Raw genomic sequence first — 22,288 nt, forward strand, 5'->3', positions numbered from 1 at the left:
TGGTCAATAATGATCCTAGTTTTGCCAACCCTACACACAATTGATTGTGCTAAGCATTATACATTGCAATTTAAAACAATGCATTAAAGGCAAAATTGCAAAACTACAGTAATACTGAAATAACATTTATCACAATTAAAAAACCAAATAGAGCAATATAGAATAATGAACTATGTTGTACTGTATATATTTAAAAACTATAACAATCAGGTGCAGCAGCTAAAGATACTTTCAGAAACTGAAATACACACCTTAAATATATTTCTAAGAGTTACAGTAAGCTACTTGAGATGCCTGAAACCAAAACGATAGCAATCTATTGTAGGTGTTGGCAAGCTTCCCTGAAGAGCAATATTTCATTGCTGAGGAGTTATCACTAAAAAATATCTTATGTCCTGCAGCCAATCGCAGCTTGGATCAAGGGTGTCAAACTCGCAGTGCCACATTGTTGTCACATGATTTATCACAACATTTTTACCCTTCGCTAAACTGGGGGTGGGGGTGGACAGCGCATGACACATCCAGCCCATGGGCCACAAGTTTGACACCCCTGGCCTAGATCAAGGTTTCCATGGAAGTCACATGGTATTAGCTTCCTGTTCTTGCAGTGTTTTGCAAGGTGAAGCCAGCAGTTTGAATTGGCTGAAGAACAAACTATGTAACATAACTCAACATAGCAAAATAAAGGAGATGGAAGGAACCTTAGAGATCTTCTAGTCCAACCCCCTGCTGAAGCATGGAGACCCTACTCCATTCCAGAAAAGTGGCTGTCCTGTCTCTTCTCAAATGTCAGTGCAGGTGAAAGAAGATTTGCATACTATGTTCACACTACTTGGTCCTAAATCGAAGTCTCATTGCCATATTTGTCACTGGTTGAAATTTGGTCAGAATCAGACCTATTTACAAAAACATTATTGCAATAATCCAAATGCCACTTAACCAGTCTGATGGAAGGTCTACTATATCTGTACATGATATCCATTTCTAAATCCCACTGATCCAGTGGAGGGAAAGACCCAAGGCAGCTACTGTATTACTACTTTAAAACACTCAGTCTACATTGGAAGACTATGTTTGTGGTGAAATCATACTCTTGAGGTTTTCCCCTGCAACTATACTTTCTCCTTCCAATCTTTCTGCCACAACTAAATGTTCTAATTACTCTTGGCATTTCAAGACATATAGGGTGATCGTAATGTGATGCCTCTCTACCAGAGCCGTGTATTGGTTAATGAGGTATTGCTTTCTTTCCAACAAGAACATCAACATTAAACCAAATGATTATTTCCATGAATTGTCTGTGCTTCTTGTTTTGACCTAAAGATGGGCTAACCAAAATATAGATTTCCCCCACTAAATTTGCAAGAAATATAAGCAAATACCCACACTATAATCTGTCCAGCTTTGGGCCCATTTAATTCCTTTTTTTGTGTTTTATTTAATATCTTTACTTTGTTCAGCAATGCCATTATTTTTCAATTCCTTTTCTTTTTCAGAAATGACATGTTTTATTAATACATAATATCCAAGCTAATTGTTAAATGTATTGTGATGGGATGGAAAAATCTTCATTTATGACAACCTGCTTTTACTGGAAAAGAAATATATTGTCCATATGATCAGGCATTATTCACATATTTGCATTTGGACAGAAAGCATATTTAAAAATTGACACATATCTGATCCAACTGTAGGTAAATTACCACAGACATATTGATTATATGAGTTTGCTCTCAGATGAGACATATTCTTTCCCTTAAAACTACAGACATTTCTAAACAATAGAGTTAGGATTTATTCTGACATATAAGCTCAGAGTCTTCAGAATACTTTTCAGACTTATGTACCGTAGTACTACATGCAAATCTTTTACAGCTTTGAGACGTCAAAGTTTTGCTCCACCTAAGAAGGGCCAATCTCTCCTTGAAGAGCTGTAGATAGTAACCCCAGAGTAAAGAAATTGTTACCTGGTCATAATTTTTCCCACTACGGGTATCAGATCTTTCTACTTTCTACTACTACTTTCCACATCCAAACCCTATCACCCTCTCTGGTGAGAATGTTGCAGGAAAGACCTCTGACTGAAAGTAGGACACATGGATGGGTACACAGGCCCTCCCTGTGTCAACCAGGATGTTTTGAAGCTCCCTACCCTCAGAAGTTCATAAAGCTCCACTCCTCGTAGCATTTCAGAATATTACTGAAATAGCTTCATCCCATAGAACCTTCAACTCTAATTGAAAATTCCTGGCATTCATTTGGTTGGGTGGGTTTGGGGTAATTATTGCTATTTTCATATTTTTGCTTTGTTGTGATATACACAGAATGTTTTGGTTGGGGGAAGCAAGGTATGAAAACTGTAAAGTGAATAAAGCTATAACTGAAGCCTGTGAATTACAATCCATATTTCCATTTCCGTGTATGCATTTATTTATCTACTGGGCTTACTGTATATGCAGCTCCAATCCTAATTGACTGAGCAATTCACTGCTATACCAATTACAAGAATAAAACAACATACAAGAATTTCCATAACAACATTTTCTACCTTCAGGGCTGGCACACATACATGAACATTCACCCCAAGGAGGGAAAAAGTTAGATGTCATTCCTCTGATTCCGCATATGATCAATAATAATAATAATAATAATAATAATAATAATAATAATAACAACAACTCCGCCATTGCCGGTCCCAAGCCCGGATGAGAAAGGAGGAAGGTTGGGATCAGGTTGGCATCTGGTCCCGTAAAAAACCCCCCGCCAACCCATACAATATGGTGAAAAAAACAAATAAGAATTCCATACCGCATCGGTCGTCGCGCGGGTTAACAAGGGCCGCGGCGGATGTTGGGGTCCCTGGACATCCGTCGACAAGTGGGCTACAAGTGGACCAGCCAACAAAACGACAAAAATATAGTGCAGATGAAAACCGTGCCATAATGGCCTGTTACTACAACTCAGAGCCAGAAAAAAGAGGCTATTTAAAGCGAATGTATGAATTATGGAAACAACAATATCCAGATTCAAATGTTAGTGAACAACGACTAGCAGATCAAAGGCGATTTATTATACGGAATAAAGTGTTTAGTGAAGTTGAACATGAGGAAATTCAGGCAAATTGCAAAACCCAAAAAACAATATCACAAGCGGAAATAACTGATATTCAAGACACAACTAAAGACATTATAGTAGAACTCCCAGAAGAAGCTCTTGGGGAGGAAATAACATCACCACCACTAGAACCAGTTATCACTGAACCAACTGATGTACTAACTCAAAAACAAAAAGAATTGAAGGATAAGATCATGGAGCATTTTCTGCTTAATGAGGAAAGGCAACGTTTACCATCACTAAAAACTGTGCCGAAGAAAATTTTGGCCCCTATCATGAAAATGGTTAATGCAGTGTTTTCAACAATTGAACCGGGATCCATCTTGGAAACAAACCAGTTAATGTACAGCGCAGCTGTAATAGTCACTAATGAACTAGGCATTAAAATTAAAGTACCTAGTCACACAACAGAAAAAGCATCAAAGCCAAAGTGGAAAATCCGTTTAGAACAAAAAATAAAAAATTAAGGGCAGATGCTAGTAACTTAAAGAACATGCATGAGCAACGGCTTAAAAACAACAAAATCATAGATCGGCTAATCAGGAGATATAGATTGGATACAAGAAACATCAATGAAGCTGTAGAGATTGTAAAACAGCAGATAACAGCAACAGCTAGAAAAATTGAAAGATATGAGGCACGAATCATCCAATATAAACAAAATCAGCAATTTCGATCAGACCAACGGCGTTTTTATCAAAGTCTTAATGTAAATGGTGACACCAAAAGTGAAAAACCAGAAAAACAGGCCACAGTTAAATTCTGGAAAGAATTGTGGGAAAATGCAAAGGACTACAACAAGGAAGCAAAGTGGATACATGACTTTGAGAAAAGCATTGGCAACAAACAAATGCAAGTATTAGAAATAACAACTGAGATGGTCAAAAATCGAGTTAAAAAGGTAAAGAATTGGACATCACCTGGAAAGGACCAATTACATGGTTTCTGGCTCAAATATCTGACCAGTTTACATGCAATATTGGCCAGGCAACTGAATGAAATTTTACAAAAGGGCCAAATTGATGAATGGTTAACAACTGGAAAAACATACTTGATTCAGAAAGATCCAACTAAAGGAACAACACCTGAAAACTACAGACCAATAACATGCTTGCCAACAACCTTCAAATTACTTACAGGCATTATTGCAGATAACATAATGGATTATTTGGAAACAAACAACATCTTGCCAGTAGAGCAAAAAGGCAACAAAAGAAGGAGCAGGGGCACAAAAGATCAGCTTCTAATTGATAAAATGATATTAGAAAATTGTAAGAACAGAAAAACGAACTTGAATATGGTCTGGATTGATTACAAAAAGGCATTTGACTCACTGCCACATAGTTGGATCATAAAATGCTTAGAAACAACTGGCATTAGCAAAAATATTACATCCTTTACTGAAAAGGCAATGAAACAATGGAGAACTGAGTTGGCAGTAGGAAATGAGAGCTACGGAATGGTTAATATCAAGCGAGGGATTTTCCAGGGTGATTCACTTTCACCTCTTCTCTTCATCGCAATGATCCCACTATCAGTAATCTTAAAAAAAATGAAATTAGGCTACCAAACAGCCAAAAAAGCTGAAAAAATTTCGCATTTACTATATATGGATGATTTGAAACTCTATGGAAAGTCAGAAATAGAAATCCAATCATTGACAAATACAGTCCGAGTATTCAGCACCGATATTTCAATGCAGTTTGGCATGGAAAAATGCGCCACTGTATCCATAAAAAGGGGCAAAATCACTGCATCTGAGGGAATTGAAATGCCCAATGGCCAATTAATTAAATGCAAAGAAAATGAAGCCTACAAATACTTAGGCATTCTGCAGTTGGATAACATCAAGCATGGAGAAGTAAAAACTATTGTCAGGCGAGAGTACACCAACAGAGTTAGGAAAATTTTGAAATCTAAATTGAATGGTGGAAATACAATCAAGGCCATAAATACCTGGGCAATACCAGTTATAAGATACACAGCTGGCATAGTTAACTGGACACAAGCTGATTTGGACCTTTTGGACCGAAAAACCAGGAAACTAATGACAATGCACTACAGTTTACATCCACGTGGTGATACTGATAGACTATATCTGCCCCGAAAATCAGGTGGCAGAGGATTATTACAAGTGAAGCAAACAGTTGAAGAAGAAAAGCATGCACTGGCTGATTATTTAAAAGATACTCAAGAACATCTATTAATCGAAGTAAAGAACAAAAATCTACTGAAGGCCCAACAGACAAAACAAGAATACAGAAAAGATGTGATAAAATCAAGAATGGAGAGTTGGCAGAACAAAGCACTGCATGGTCAATTTCTGGAAAAAATAAAAGATAAAGTGGACAGTGAACAAACTTGGTTATGGTTAAAAACAGGTACATTAAAGAAAGAAACAGAGTCACTAATCCTGGCTGCGCAAGAACAAGCTATCCGCACAAATGCTATTAAGGCCAAAATCGAAAAATCCTCTGATGATGCCAAATGCAGACTTTGCAAAGAAGCTGATGAAACTGTTGATCACATACTCAGCTGCTGTAAAAAAATCGCGCAGACTGATTATAAATTGCGGCACAATTCAGTAGCACAAATGATCCATTGGAATTTGTGCAAAAATTATAATATCAAAACAGCAAAAAACTGGTGGGAACATCAGCCTGAAAAAGTCACAGAAAATCAGATGGTCAAGATCTTGTGGGATTTCCGCATACAAACCGACAAAATACTGGCGCATAATACACCAGACATCACACTGGTTGAGAAAAATAAGGTCACAATCATAGACATCGCAATACCAGGTGATAGCAGGGTCGCCGAGAAGGAACATGAAAAAATCGCAAGATACCAGGACTTAAAAATCGAAATTCAACGACTATGGCACAAACCAGCAGTGGTAATTCCAGTGGTAATTGGCACACTGGGTGCTATTCCAAAAGCACTGGAATTACATTTAAAACAGTTAAAAATTGACAAAATCACCATCAGTCAAATGCAAAAAGCCGCACTGCTTGGATCTGCACGCATATTACGAAAATACGTTACGACGTCCTAGGCCCCTGGGTGGGGCCCGACTAGTAACCAATGCCAAATCCGGCGAAACAACTGGCCGCTGTGATACAATTGTACAATAATAATAATAATAATACGTTACGACGTCCTAGGCCCCTGGGTGGGGCCCGACTAGTAACCAATGCCAAATCCAGCGAAACAACTGGCCGCTGTGATACAATTGTATAATAATAATAATAATCTGAAAAAATAAACTGAAGGCTTTATTTTGGCAGCTCAAGAGCAAGCCTTAGCCACAAACTGCATGAAGGCAAAAATTCAACATGTTACCACCAACAGCAAATGTCACCTCTGTAATGAGAAAGATGAGACAGTTGACCACTTGATCAGTGGTTGCAGAAAAATTGCACAAACTGACTGCCTACAATGCCATGACCACGTTGCTAAGATCATTCACTGGAAATAGTGCCAAAAGTTTGGATCTGAGTACAGCAAAAACCACTGGGAACATCAGGTTCAGAAGGTTTTAGAGAATGAGAAAGTCAAGATCTTGTGGGACTTCAGAATCCAGACTGACAAGCACTTGCCTCACAACACACCTGACATAACAATAATTGAAAAGAAAAAAGTATGGTTCATTGACATTGCAATAGCTGGTGATGCACGAATTGAAGATAAACAGCAAGAAAAAAATCACAAAGTACCGGGACTTGCAAATTGAAGTTGAGCGACTGTGGGGGGAAAAATTGTGTGTTGTCCCGATTGTAATTGGAGCCCTTGGAGCAATATCTAAAGGGCTACCTCGCTATTTGGAAATTTTAAATTTATCAGACTTGAACATTCTGATTCTACAAAAACCCACGCCACTTGGAACAGCTTATATCCTCCAACATTACCTTAAAAGTTCCTAGGTTCTTGGTTAGGACTCGAGCTGTTGAGCTACCAACCGGCCCCAAAGGCTGTGAATCTCACCAAAGATTAACCACATAATAAGTTTTACAAAATAAATAAATAAATAACCAAGCAGGCCAGAGTCTGTCTGTTGTCAGAGGAGTGCTATTCCTGAGAAGAGGGACAGTGATGGAGATTAACTCTGAAATCCTTGTAGATGACAATTTCTGAAGCCTGAGATCCAGAAAAAGCCATCTTATCTATTTCTGTATATATAGGCAGAAGCTATCCCTTGGTCCTGTAGATATTCAGATTCTGAATTAAGAGATTTAAAGGTAACAACCATTACTTTGAACTGTAGCTGTAATACACTGCTAGTAGTGCAGCTATTGGAACATTGGATGGGGGGGGGGGGAGAGAGAGGCAGAGGGGGAAAAAACATTTATATATTTAAAATATTTTTTCCTAGTGGCACTGACTCTTCTTTGGCAACTTTATGTCTTCTTGCTCACCTAATTTGTCCATTTCCATCCAGCAATTGGCAGATCTTCCTTTAGGGTTTCTGTAAAAAGGAATTTTGGTGTAAATGAGATTTAGTGGTTTTGTTTTTTTTGCTTATTTAATATCTTTAACTTCCTTTTTTGGCTTACTATTTCTTACTTCTTTTCTGGGTTTTGCACAGTGTTTTCTTGAGGAGGAAATAGCATAATGAGTATATGTGGGTGTAAAAAAACTTTTTCCAGGTCCTACATTCAGCCTCCTCCAATATCAACAATTAATCTTCCAACCTAAAACCTAGAGATTAGACAAAGGAAGCTGCAAAACAAACTGGAGAGAAGATGGTTTGGCCAAGATAGTGTTGTTTGACTTTGAGTTTTGCAAGGATATCTAAGAGCTGTTGACATTTTCTGAGGCTTGCAGTAAGGGTGAAAGATGCAAATAGACCACATCTTGGGAAAGAATAATTGTGCTGTATTTCCTGATCTTTATCCCTTTAAACACGATACAGTGAAGAAAAAGCAATTTCCTAATGAATGCAGTAAGGACCAGTTTGGCGTAGTGGTTAAGCCATCAGGCTATGAGGGGGTGGGAGGAAAGAGAGAGACTCTGAGCCCTGATCCCATCTCAGTCATGAAGCCATCTGGGTGATCGTGGGCCAGTCACTTTCTCTTAGCCCTCAGAAGGAGATGATGGCAAACCACTTCTGAAAAACTTTGCCAAGAAATCTATGGAGACTTGTCACTTTCTAAGATTGGATGTTCCTGAGCAGCAGGAAAGAACCCGTGGATAGAGATAGCTACAGAAACTCAGTTTATATGCAAACTTGTTCTGCTATGCAATATGTAAGAGGAATTATTGAATCTGTCATATACACCTCTATAACTGTCTGGTTTGGCTTTGCAACCGAACAAGACAGACATAGACTTCAACTGATAATTAGAACTGCAGAAAAAAAACAATTGCTACCAAACTGCCTTCCATTGAGGACCTGTACACAGCACAAGTCAAAAAGAGGACTGTGAAAATATCTACAGACCCCTCACATCCTGGACATAAATTGTTTCAACTTCTACCCTCAAAATGATGCTGCATACTGCACACCAGAACAACTAGACACAAGGACAGTTTTCCCCCGAATGCCATCACTCTGCTAAACAAATAATTCCCTCAACACTGTCAAATTATTTACTAAGATTGTATTACTATTATTCTTCTCTTCCTTCCTAGTACCTATCTCTTCCCACTTATGACTATAACCATGTTGCTTATATCTTTACAATTTATATTGTTTTATTTGTTTCCTAGTATAATTTGATTGCTTATTAGTAACCCATGACTAACACTAAGTGTTGTACCTTATGATTCTTGATGAATGTATTCTATTTTATTTTTCTTTATGTACACTGAGAGCATGTGCACCAAAGACAAATTCCTTGTGTGTCCAATCACACTGGGCCAATAAAGAATTCTATTCTATTCTATTCTATTCTATTCTAAATGTAAGGCTGGTTGAACATTTCAATGGTTACAGGTTTTCAAAGGGCAGTTTCTGCTCTGTGTTACATAGAAAACAGTATCTATAATATCAACTGTATTTATGACAGGAGTACAAGGCAGACACTTCACAACTATGGAAGAAATAGATTAGAAATTCCCTGTGATGATTTCTTTATTTTGCTACCAATAGCATTGCCCCTGCAGGTTCCAGTTATTATCACATGTTTTTCTTAGTTTTGAAATCCAGAATTCTGCCTGTAAAAATTTGCTGATATTGTACATTGATTGTGGTTGTTTGGAAAGAAGGAAGGTTGGAAGTTTCTCTTAATCATTAGTCTCCTGGGGAAAGTACAGTCTTCCCTTGATGAGTCGCAATTCTCTGGAAAAGTCAGCCTTATCATAGAATGTGATCTTAATCCTTCCTAGATCAGTTTCAATCTTACCTAATTGGAAGACCTGGAATATCAGATGTCTTTTTCCCGCTTGACATGATCTATTACATCACATCTCCCAGTAGTGAAATTCTAATAATTTGTTACTGGGAAAATACTCTTTTTCTCACCAACTACTTTATCAATTATGGATCTTTTATAGAAAGTGATTCTGTGAGCACTGAATAATTTTTAGTGTCTGGTATAATTTCTGCATAGTTAATTCACAGTGACTATACACATCCCTTCTGAGGTCTTTTTACAGTGGCCAACAATTGGCAGGCTGTTCCAACACTATCAATGCTGGATAGTGGAGTTGAAATCCACATATCTTAAACAGTTGCCAAGTTTGAAAAACACTAATATACAGGAGTCATTTGAACAACTGTAAATACCATGTTTACCCAAAAATAAGACAGGGTCTTATTTTCGAAATAAGCCTTGGCCTTATTTTGGGGGAGGGTTTTTTTTTTGAGATGCAGGAGACGGTGAGTGTGTTGCTGCTGCTGTGTTGCAATATTTTCAGGGAAGGCTTATTTTCAGGGGAGGGCTCATTTTAGTACATGCGCTCAAAAGCCTGATTGGGCTTATTTTATGGGGAGGTCTTATTTTCAGGGAAACAGGGTATTACATAAAAATATTGCTTTTTATTAGAATCTGGCATTTTGTAGAGACTTTACTACCATATCAAACCCAAATGAGTTGTATACATTTTTTTAAAAAACTTTGCCATCATCTAGAAAAATTATTTCCCGTCTGTTGTGGAACAAACTTCACTAACCCTCGCTACAAGTAGCTTGTCCTTAATCGATGCATTTCTTCTTCAAAATACAGTTGAATAGTATTTTAAATCTAAAAGGAAAAATACATTTAGAGGGAGAAATTTCTTGTTATTATTCTCCATTAAAAAAAATCACTCTCCTCAAATGAAGCTAACTTTTGTTTTTCCAGTACTGCCTGCTCGCCCTGCATTCATATATTTTGTGTTTGGTTTTTTTGAGGGACAAGCAATTTCTGGGGGAAATTATTAGCAAAGGAAGGATAAGAATCCTCAAGGGGGAAAAAATTCTTAAACGCAGATTCCATATATGCTGTTACATTCTTTGTAGCTGCATTTTATAAAAATAAGACAAGCCAGGAATCATACACAATTTATTCATAAGGAAATATTTCCTTGAATTCCATGGGAGTGGAGGATCAAAGTATTCATTTAACACTTGCTCATTAACACTTCTCTGCCTTCTCTAAATTAGCATTTGCAAGACCCTCCCTGCCCAACACCATAACTCTGCTTGTCTCTAAATGATGGAACAGCACCTCATGATCTACGGCAGAGGTGATGAGACATCACTAATCGATCTGTGTCAAAGAAGATTTCTACAAAAGAAAATCCCTCCTGTGGCCACTCAGGCATATGCAAAAGAGCAAACTGGTAGTGATGTGTCTTGTGAATGCCCTGCAATCTAAAGCTCACATTGTCCATCTCCTGAACCCATCTGATTATGTTCTTACTCTGGTTCTCAAGAGAGTATTTCTTATCATCACCTCCTGTTCAAGATGCTTTCTGGCTCACTCCTAATAAGACATGGGGTATCTTGATTTCTTCTGGTTTCTTATCTCCTCTAAAATCCAGTCTCTTTTTTGCAAAGGCTCTTTATAGAGTTATGACATCTCTCTTGACCTATATTCCTTTCCCCCAGATCTACTACAAATACTGCAGATGCTGGTGTTGCTTCCTGGAAGGACCTCATCACTCCATCACCTTTTCTTAACTTGCTTCTCCACGTCCACTAGCCTCATCCTGATGGAGGGCAAACAGCACAATGGTTGTGAAAAGGTCTAATTAGCCTTTAATGACTCAGATCCTTTCTTTCAACTCCTCCAGTGAAGATACTCCCACCCACCCAATCTCATACTCTTTCAAAGGAATAGAAGTTAACACAATTATAGATACATTTTTGCAAACCAAACCTGTAGCCTGCATGCCAAGGAGGAAGGCAATAACTCCAGCTTTTAAACTTCCAACTCAAAATCGTTGAGCGGAAGGAGGCTACACTCACTTATACAGCAATGTAAAACTAGATATGCAACCCCAATCAGATATTATTATGGTTTACCACACAGCCAGATGTTTAGGCTGGATTTGGTACTTTTATTCTCCTATTGAGCCCTTCCTGAGGACCTGGGCTAGGCAGATGCTGTTTGATGGTATTAAAGGTATTATCGCAGGATGTGGCTGTTCCAAATAAAGCTGTCTTTTACAATTGATTGATGGTGATTTTTGTAAATGCTGATGGCGTCCCTGTTGCTTTGGACTGCACCCCAGGTGGCTATTACAATTGGTACTATTTTTGCTGTCTTTCCCCCCCCACAGTCATTCTACTGTGAGATTTGCAGGTCTTTGTATTTTGTGATTTTTCTCCAGTTCTTTCTCTTCTGTTGTCTCCAGGAACTTGCATGTTCACTATCCAGACTTTCTTAAATCTTATTTTTATTATGGTTGGTTGGTTGCACAGTCAGCCAGATGTTCAGGCTGGATTTGACATTTTTATCCACATGTCGGGTACTTCACAAGGACCTGGAATAGGCAGCTGCTATTTGCAAAGATAAAGATTAAAGATATTGTTGGAGGATGTAAACCCTTCCAAGTAAAGTTGCCTTTTGCAATTGATTGACAGTGATTTTGCCAATGCTGGTGGTATTCAAGTGGTGTTGCAGATATTGCTGTTGTTATTCAGGAATAAGAGATAAATTGCTAACCTAAGTTGCCAATCCTACTTAAATATATCCAGAGAATAATGGCATATATAATATGAATTTACCAAAATGGAATATATACTGAATAGAAGAATAGCATTATTAAATCACCAGTAAAAAAAACAAACATGAAAGTATACTTAAAGCAGCTATACTTAAAGTATAAAAATAAGGCCTAAGGCACCAAGAATAACATGTGGAGTTACTTCTGAGCAGTTCTTTATTGTTGTTTACCTATTAATAGAATCTTGCCAGACTAAAGCAACTACCGTATTTTTCAGAGTATAAGATGCACCTTCCTCCCCCCCAAAATAGGGTGAAAATCTGGGTGCATCTTATACACTGAATACAGCATATTCAGCCTACTGAAACCCCACCCCCTTTGCAAAAATGGATGTGCAGAGGGTTTGGGAGGCTTGAAAAGTGCTCCTGGGGGCTGGGAAGGGCAAAAATGAGAACAAAACAGACTATTTTTGTTCATTTTTGCCCCCCCCCCCAAGCCTCCAGGAGCATTCTTCAAGTCTCCCAAAGCCTCTGTAGGACCTTTTTTTGGGCAAAAAACAGCCTATTTTTGCAAAAAACAGGGCCTTTTTCCTCATTTTGTCATCTCCCCCCACCAGCACCCAACCTCCCAAAGCTCTGCATGCCCCCACTTTTTTGCAACAAAACTAGGAATGCAGAGGGTTTGGGAAGCATGCACAGTGCAAAAACCTTTTTTTTAATTTACCTCTTCAAAATCATGGTATGTCTTATACTCTGGTGCATCTTATAGTCTGAAAAATAGGGTATCTGCATAACTATTAGATATACACTGCAAACTTCTAGGGAGGATCTGCCTTCACCCTCTTCCTGCCTTCCAGACATTCTAAGCTCTCCTGACTCTGCCCTTTGGGAAAGGGTCCCTTTCTCCTGACATAGAAAGAAAGAATGTAGGAGTAAATAGCAACTCAACAGTACACGAATAAAGGACTGTAAAGATAAGCAGGAATAGCTTAAACTGCACTGTAGCTCAGATAGGAAACCAATGAAGCAATAAAGCAAGTCATAATAATCGTGTAGAAAGTCCAGTACAGCCTGCATGGTACTATTCCAAACTACAATCAGGATGTGGAGAGAAGAAAAAGGAAGAAGTCAAGGAGACTATTGTAATAATCCAAATGAGAAACAAACAAGGTATATGCACCATTACAGCTACAATCTCTTTCTACAATCTCCAGAAATCCCGGAACCTATGAATACTCTTCCAATGAAAACTAGTGACATTCACTGTAAGATAAATAAGCAGGCACAAAGTCAGCTTGGACATCATCAGCCTGGGGCTTGACCAGAGGAAACTGGGATGATCAGGGAGCCCTGGAGACAAATGAGGGGAAACAAAATAAAGAACGGGAAGGACAATCAGGAAAAAACACTCAGTCATTTCAACCAAACAGAAGTTCATCCAAGGGGAAACACTAATAAGACACATTTCACCTTAGGAATTCTAGTTTCATTTTCTGTGTGGAAATTAATTCTGGGAGTTGAAGTCCGGACATCTTCAAGTTGCCAAGGTTGAAAAACACTGCATTAGAGCAGTGGGTCTCAGCCTTCCTAATGCCGCAACCCTTTAATACTAGTGCACTTGTACCTAAGGTTCATAATGCAGAACCAAGCATTAGTCAGCACTTGAAAGTATCTAGTTGATTTAGCCCTGCAACAGCTCCTCTGACCAGTTTCTTAAAAAGTGTGGCAGGAAAACCTATACCAGTGATGGTTAACCTTTTTGTCCTTGCATGCCAAAATCATGTGTGTGCCCATACCCACACTCACACCCACAATGCAATGCACCCACCCCCTGCGCATGTGCGCATGAACCCCCCCATGCTCTTCCTGCCTCCCACCTGCACACAACCCCCTGTACACGTGCATGACCCTGCACCCACACCCATTTTGGGCCTAGCAGGCCTCCCTGAAGCTTCCTGGAACCAACAATGGGGTGCAAGGGCAGGAACACCGCACCCACCACACTCCTTCATATGCATGTGTGACCCCCCCTGCCCCGCACATGTGTGTGTGACTCCTGCATGCGCAGCAGAGACCTGAAAATCAGCTTGCTGGTGGGAGGCACATGGACATGAACAGTGAAGCTGAGCTGGGCGATGGCACGCATGCCCACAGAGAGGGCACACCTACCAAAGGTTCGCCATCACGGACCTATAATATTTTAGATAAGTGACTGTCTAGTCTCTTCTTAAAAACATCCAGTGATGGAGCACCTATGATTTCTGAAGACACAATCTCTTGTGTCAATATCCCTAGAAATGGGTCTGGACATATTTATATTCTGCTAAAATGTCATAATGAATTTTCACTACTGACCCTGTTGACAGGTGTGAAGTTTTGTCTGACATGGATGACACATCTCTAGCTTTTCAGGAACTTTTGATGGTCAAATCTCACCTTTTGCAAAGCCCATCCCACCCCTCAGGAGATACAATACAAGTCCTATTCAAAGGGCTGCTCTGCTCCTAGAATTCTGGGGTGTTGTTGGGATTTAATGCTGGTTGTTCCTTCCCACCACATCTAAAGAAATTTTTCTTATGTCAGGCATGCAGGCAGGTCTCAGCTGCTTCCTTTCTTTCCTTGTCAAAACTCAGCTGGGCCATGTGAAAAGTTTGAGAAGAACCGAGAAGAGGCAATACAGAGAAGAAGAGGTTTATGGGAGAGTAGTCAGCAACAATTTTAGGGCTGAGTAAACAACCTGTGACCTGTTGGGTCATACCTGTAGAAGTATTTCCTTACCTAGATAGAGAAGCAGACATTAGCATGAATGGGTTGTTATTGTTTTGGCTTGAAAATTAAAGAAGTTTTATTAAAGAAGAAAGATGCATAGTTAGACAAATATAAGATGCTTTTCATTTAACAAAGGACACTTTTGATAACAACATTTGTGGTTGATCTGGCATTCTAATGCAGCGGTTCTCAACCTGTGGGTCGGGACCCCTTTGGGGGGGGGGTCAAACGACCCTTTCACAGGGATCGCCTAAGACCATCTGAAAACACATATTTTTGAAAAAATACGAAAACATAAAATAATTTTATGGTTGAGGGTCACCACAATATGAGGAATAGTATTAAAGGGTTGCGGCATTAGGAAGGCTGAGACCCACTGCTCTAATGCAGTGTTTTTCAACCTTGGCAACTTGAAGATTCTGGGAGTTGAAGTCCGGACATCTTCAAGTTGCCAAGGTTGAAAAACACTGCTTTAATGTTTTCACTTCTTTTTCCTTGGCTTAAGATGGCATATAGCCAATCATGCTCGAATACTAGTTAGATAAATATATACTAGATAATATATATACTCCCAGATAAATCAGCATATTCTCTATGGTCTGTCCTTATATTTTATGTACAGTGAGAGCAAAGCATGACTTTTTGATAAATTGAGTGTAATCTTTGGAATCATTACACTGCCATTTTTGAATGCACCAATGTTTATCTTTGCTACAGTGAGATTTTTCTGAAGTTCTTTCACAATCGTCTGTTTCTCTGCAATTGAAACTTGACAAAGTTTCTTCAACTTCAAACTAGGCTTTTTTAAAGCCTAAATTCTTCACATCGGCATCATTTCCTCCTTTCACAACTAGTAGAAGTTGATGGAAGCCACAGCGAATGGTTAAAATTCCCCCAATGACCTCATTCTTACCACATATATTGCAGAGACCAACCTACAGTTTCAAATCTACTAATCATGGGACTCACATCCCTGACAATAAGCCTTGCATGTTGACACAAATTTACAGTCCGGAGGGTTTTTTCAATGTTGCAATGCACATTTTCATTCACTGAGAGCTATCTCGAATCCTGAATGTGCTGTTCTACCAGCAGGCATCAATGTTGCTGGTACTACTGGATGAAATCTGTAGCAATAGCTACACCTTCCCTAATTTTATTGGGGATCAAGATGGTAACAAATGTCTTTCCCTGTCCTTCTAGTGCATCAATGAAAATTATTCAAGAAAGATTGTTTTGCAATCACTTACAGGTAGTTCTTGTCCTTGGATCATTCATTCAACAACCATTCAAAATTAGGATGGTGCTGAACATAGGGAATTATGAGCCTTACCTGAAATTATAAACTTTGCAGCGCCCTTGTGAGCATGTGATGAATATTTGGTTGCTTGGCAATACATCTTCCTTATGATCATGTGGACATTGCAACTCTCACTCCTGCCTATCTCCTCCACATCTAGGCTGTCCCAGCAGCAATTGGCAACAGCACTCAGGATGTGCCTGAAAGAGAGGACCAGTGCCTTCAATGGCCTCAGCCAGCTGACACTTCTCCAGACTTCTGCTTCAGGCCTAGTATTGCCACCACTGCTCAAAAATGCTGCCTCAAAGAAGCCTTGGAAACAGCATGTTTTCCTCCCTGGCCTGGCACACCCAAGTGCCACTTAAGGTGGTTTTCACCTTCACTTGAGGGTATTCCCTACAGGGTATTCAAGGCAACTCTGGGGCACATGAGGCTTTTCCTCAAGTGATTTCAGAGCATGTTCTCACACAGCTTCCTGTACCTGTGGAAACCACACAAGAATGAGACATGCTCCTGTGTAGCAGCTGGAAAACAGGTGAGAATGGAGCAGGCCCTCAGATAGCCTCTGAAATTTCCACAGCAGCACAAGAGCAGCCAGTGGCACTGAAACAGTCACAATTTTTTATTCCCTTGGGAGCCGTGGGTTCCAAATTTTGGAGACATTCTCTGTTAGCACATGGAAGCACCTTGATTCAGACGTTGTTGCAGTATGATGCACATTATGCCAAGGTAGGAGTCATAACATTGAGAGTTTAATAGTATATAGATAAAAACATTATCCATTCTAAATTATATAAGGTAAATTTATATTTTTGTTGCTAATACCTCTTTAATTTCTTTTAAAAGAAAAGAAATAACATTTCTACTCTATAATTTAGAAAATGTTTCACAGAAAAATGATAAAATTAACACTAATATGGCTTATCATACATTTATAGAATGTCTCTTATTAATTATCAATTTTACTTCCATTTAAGCCAGCATCCTTGAAACATTTCTTAATAAAGAAGAGATTGAGGTTAGTAATCAGAACAATGGGAAGTTCCTTTTTTTATTTTGTACCACATTAAGAAACTAGTTCCATTTCTTGATGTATGGTAACAAATTCTGTGACAATTATTTCCTTACAAAATGCTATTTTTCCTCATGTTTAACATGCTTTCAAAGCTGCCACTTACCACAATACTGAGTTATTTTCTTTCTTGTTTGACTCAAATGAATGTAGCAAAAATCCTTCCAAATTTAGGAGCTCTTTTGCAGCACAAATATGCCAATGTTTTCTTAAAACTTAAGTTTCATCAAGTTAATTGAAATGATTTCTTTAATTACATTTAAGTGTATAAATAGATAACATGATCAGATGGCATATTTTATTCTTAATATGAAGAGTTTGTGGCCATAATAGACTACAGGAATCTCTCAGGATCTCCTATATGGGCTTGAACTGCAGATATCCAGTACTAATTGCTGTCTTGAGATCATCTACAGATTATGGATTTTATTATTTTAAGGAATAAGCATACCTCTTTCCTCTGAATTCCTAAGCAAAAATAGTGGTGTGTATGATGTTAAGGTAGTGTTTTGATGTCTGTACATATGGAAACTAATCAAGAAAGAAAAACAGGGGGCAGGAAATGGACCCCATAGTCCTACAGTACTTTCAGTATGGAATTGTGCCTCTAATCCTCAGACATATACCATAATGAAGTGAAAATCTGCTCTGCGCCCTAGTGCGTTGCTATAGTAACTATGCAGTAGTAGTGATAACAAAAACCAGACCTAGGATTACTGCTCTCTCAGTCCCATCAGAGACAAGCTGACAGACAAGATGGAGCTTCCCTTATCCTAAAGTAGTTATAACTTCAAATTCTGAAGGGCTGAAAATGATTAACCTGGTCAGATCTGTTTACAAGCTATGCTTGCTTTGGGTCTGGTCCCCAAAGGTTCTTATTCTGTCACTTCTTGCTGCATGAAAGTTGATCCAAGCTGGTGTCTTCGGATCTGCCCAGTTCTGAATAGGGATCTTTTTACTGTCTGAAAACAGAGCAAGGGTGAGTCTGAGGATCAGAGGATTCTTCCACCTGCACAACATTTGGTTATTCTTCAGGATCTTGGAGGATGATAAAATATTTGCTAAAATGTTTCCTGATTGGAAGCAATGTCTGCTAGTCTACTAGTTAATTAATTGAAGGAATGGCTTGAGCAATCTTTTAAGAATACACTGAGTATATTTCCTTGCTGCACACTCTTTGTGCTATTAGGTAATCTGGTTGGGTTAGAAGTTAAAAAGGAATATCAGTTTAAAGTACAATACGTTTACTGTGTTAGGCACCAAGCCACATTAAGAATCAAGACCCTTTATTGGCATGGAAAGCATGCTAAGAGTTCCTTTACAAATATTAGTCTAAATAATTGAAAATCTATCTCAAATCAAAATCTTAGGGAAAAGTCCCTTATGAACAGAAATATAGCACCATGCAGGTTTGGTCACAAGAGATTAATATGGCTTTTTCACCTCCAAAAGTTATCTCTCTATTTAAAACATTCATGAAACTAATTATCATGCAGTTAGTCAAAACAAATCATCCTTTCCTCTCCATAGGAATCATCGTAATACCTAATTTGTGTATATTACCCTTATAATTGAGAGAGAAAAAATCAATGACATGTTCTCAACTAGATAGAAACTGTTTAAAAAGTTAATTTTAAAAATGGCTTGTGTCTACTTACAAAAAAGAAACAGGCAGGTTCACGGCTGACTTAATTTGGAAATCTGGATTTGATTGGGACTTCCCTAATGGCTGGTAATTGCCTATATCTTTTTTTTAAAAGGTCAAATGTTGAGGAGCTCTCTGTTCTAAGGCTACTTTTCACATACAAAACAATATATTTTTCTGGAGCCTTACAATATAGAATATCCTGAGATTTAAGCTATACTAAGAACATGCAGACCCCCAGCAACAGAGGATCCTACATTGTTACAGGTCTGAAATGGCATTGTTTGCTTTGGTTGTTGAGCCTATATGGAGAGGACTTTGCCCCTCTTGATTCTATTAAACCTCCTGGAGGCATTTAGTAGCATTAGTCATGGTGTCTTTCTGGACCATCTGCAGGGATTAAGACCATAGTTGTATGTCATATTATTCCTATCTCAGTGAGCAGTTCCAATCAGTGATCATGGGCAACCAGCTTTAAAGTTCCTGGGGAATTTCATTGGGTATGCCTCAAGACTCAGTATTTTCCTCCACAATATTTCACATTTACATGAAGCTGCTGGTAGAGGTTGTTCAACACTTTGAGATGCCATTGATGATATCCAGTTATACAGTGTTACTCTGTGCTGAACCAGAAATATTGTCAAAGATTTCAACTGATGATGGGACCTATGAGGAAAGGGACAAAACAAGCCGAAATGAAATGAATTAAATCCAACGTTATTGGATTTACTGGACATTAATATATATCTGGTCTACTTAGTAGCACCCATTCTGTATTTGCTCTTGGCAGGGCTAGCCTCCCACTAAAAGAATTGTTCATGACTTCAAGTTCCTTCTGAACTCTTGACTTCTTTTTAAACAGCCAATGAAGGTCATGGCCAGGAAGCCGCTATTCAGCTTTTGGTGCACAAGTTGTAATCATAGTTGTCCTAGGAGGTCCTGAGAATAGTAACTCCTCATCACTACCCAGTGGGATCACTGTAACATATTCCATGTGGGAATGAAAATGATATTTGAAAATGATTTCAATACTACCATTAATAGCACTTAGCAATAGCAATAGCACTTAGGCTTATATACCACTTCATAGTGCTTTACAGCCCTCTCTAAGCAGTTTACAGAGTCAGCCTATTGCCCCCAACAATCCGGTTTGTTGGCAGCAATATACGATACCTACTGTTGAGGCTAGATTATCGACAGGGCAATGCTGATATAACAAAATAGCACCTATTAGGAAGTCATAATATTTATTTCTAGTAGTCTTCTAGGTCCAATTCAAAATACTAGATATTTTGTACTAGACTATAAAATATTAGATTATCTTTAAAACCCTTTGTGGCACATAACTAACATATACCAAGCCAGGTTTCCTTAGAATTGAACTAGTCTGGTCCAGCAATCAAGAAAGACATATGAAGTGTGGACTGAGCAACAGACCTTCTCAATGTGGTCCTCGCAAATCCAGAGATCCAGATGGCCCTGACTCTTCTGGAATTTCATAAATAACCTAAAACAGTTTTATTCCAGTACAGATTTGGTGATTAGATCAGTTTAATTGAAGAACAGTCATGATGTTTACTCATTATTATGTTTAGAATAGCATACACAACTCTTTTATCTTAATGTCTCTTTGAGAGATTATATCTTATTCCCAACTTTGAGGTTTTATGTGATTTCCAGCCTTTCTTCTGGAGAGGGAAAATTACTCTGGTTAATGCTGTGTGATGTATCCTGTGTGGTATTTTCATTTATAATCATACGAGAACTAAATATAAACATTTTATAACTATGTTTTGCAAAATTCAGCAGTAGGTATAGATTTAGTGAAAGGGAAGTCACCATTCCAGATTTATCCTAGTTTTTCTAAGTTGATATGAAAGCATGAATTGAATATATAAATTTTCTTTATTAAATATACTTAGATGAGCATATAAAAAATACAGACATATATTTAATCTTTGTATAGTTCTAAATTCTATAGTTCAAAAGAATCAGTTCTATCTATAACAAGCCAACAGAGCAATAGGAAGAGAGTCAATAAAACCTAGTCTGGCTAATAGTACATTGATTATCTATGTCTGTTACTATAGAACAAATAAAGTGAATGGTAGTTTCATAGTTCAAATGAAGCTGGATACAAGTCAAGGATTTAGTAGAAGATGCAGAAAATGCTTTCTTCTGGATAGTCAATTCCACATTTTAGGTAGAACTGTATATGAACTCTTTTTAGTATATTTTCTCTATTTGAAATTTTCTTTCAAAATATTATTACCCCAGAATTACAGAAATATTATAAATTATATAAATTGCACACACAAAATTTGATTAGTTTTGACCTTATATTATGTTAGTTGGGTTTTCCTGGGCTTGCTGGGAAATCCAATTTTCATAACCTTATGAAATAGCTTCCTTTTTTCCTTTATTGTCATTGGTTCGGTGCCAAAATTAGCCACATATCCAGTGCTTTCAATCCTCAACTGAATTTTCATGTATAAATGATGAACCCAAGCAAACATACTGTAAAGAATACAATTATGATTTCAGAAAATTATTGGTATTTTGTATAATTGTAACATGTATAGCCCAAATCTATTCTTAATTATTTACAATTAAATGGTGTTAGTGGACTTCCTTTGCAATGGTGAGTCTAGGATTCCACTTTAAGACCAGCCTATATATCACATATTAAAGGATGGAGCCTAACATTAGCTTCTTGACAAAACTTTAGTTCTACTTCAGTCGTTGGCTATTGTCTTTTCCCAAAGATACCAGGAAGCGGTAAGAATTAAATAGCGTCTGCTTCAGGAATAAATAGTTCTGTAGCAGGAAGCATTTTGAAAAGACTGCAAAGCCCCACCCTTGATTGGAAGCAGGATCCAGATTTCTTTATCTTCACAAAAGAAGTGGTCAAATGAATTAGATCTGGGAATCTGAATTACCGTAGATTCTCAGGTGACATAAATGAATGAACTTCTGTATTCTCTGTACACCAAGTCAAATCTATCCCTCCAATATTAGCACTGCTCTTTAAGGACCAAGTAAATATGACTGATAATCCTCTGTTTTTAGTGCATATCTGGTCCCCAGAACCACTGGAATTCTGCCTCTCCCAATTTTTTCTCATGGACTGTTGATCTTCCAATTAATCAGTAGAACAAATTGCCTGCAGAAGTTGTGAATCCTGAAACACTGGAAGCTGTTAGAAAGAGATTGGACATCTCCTGCCTGAGCAGGAGGTTGGACTAGAAGACCTCCAAGGTCCCTCCCAACTCTGCTATTCTATTCTATTCTATTCT

The sequence above is a fragment of the Thamnophis sirtalis genome, unplaced genomic scaffold (assembly GCF_051295495.1).
Source record: "Thamnophis sirtalis isolate CommonGarterSnake01/CBP01778 unplaced genomic scaffold, rThaSir2_p1.2 scaffold_3, whole genome shotgun sequence".
NCBI lineage: Eukaryota > Metazoa > Chordata > Lepidosauria > Squamata > Natricidae > Thamnophis > Thamnophis sirtalis.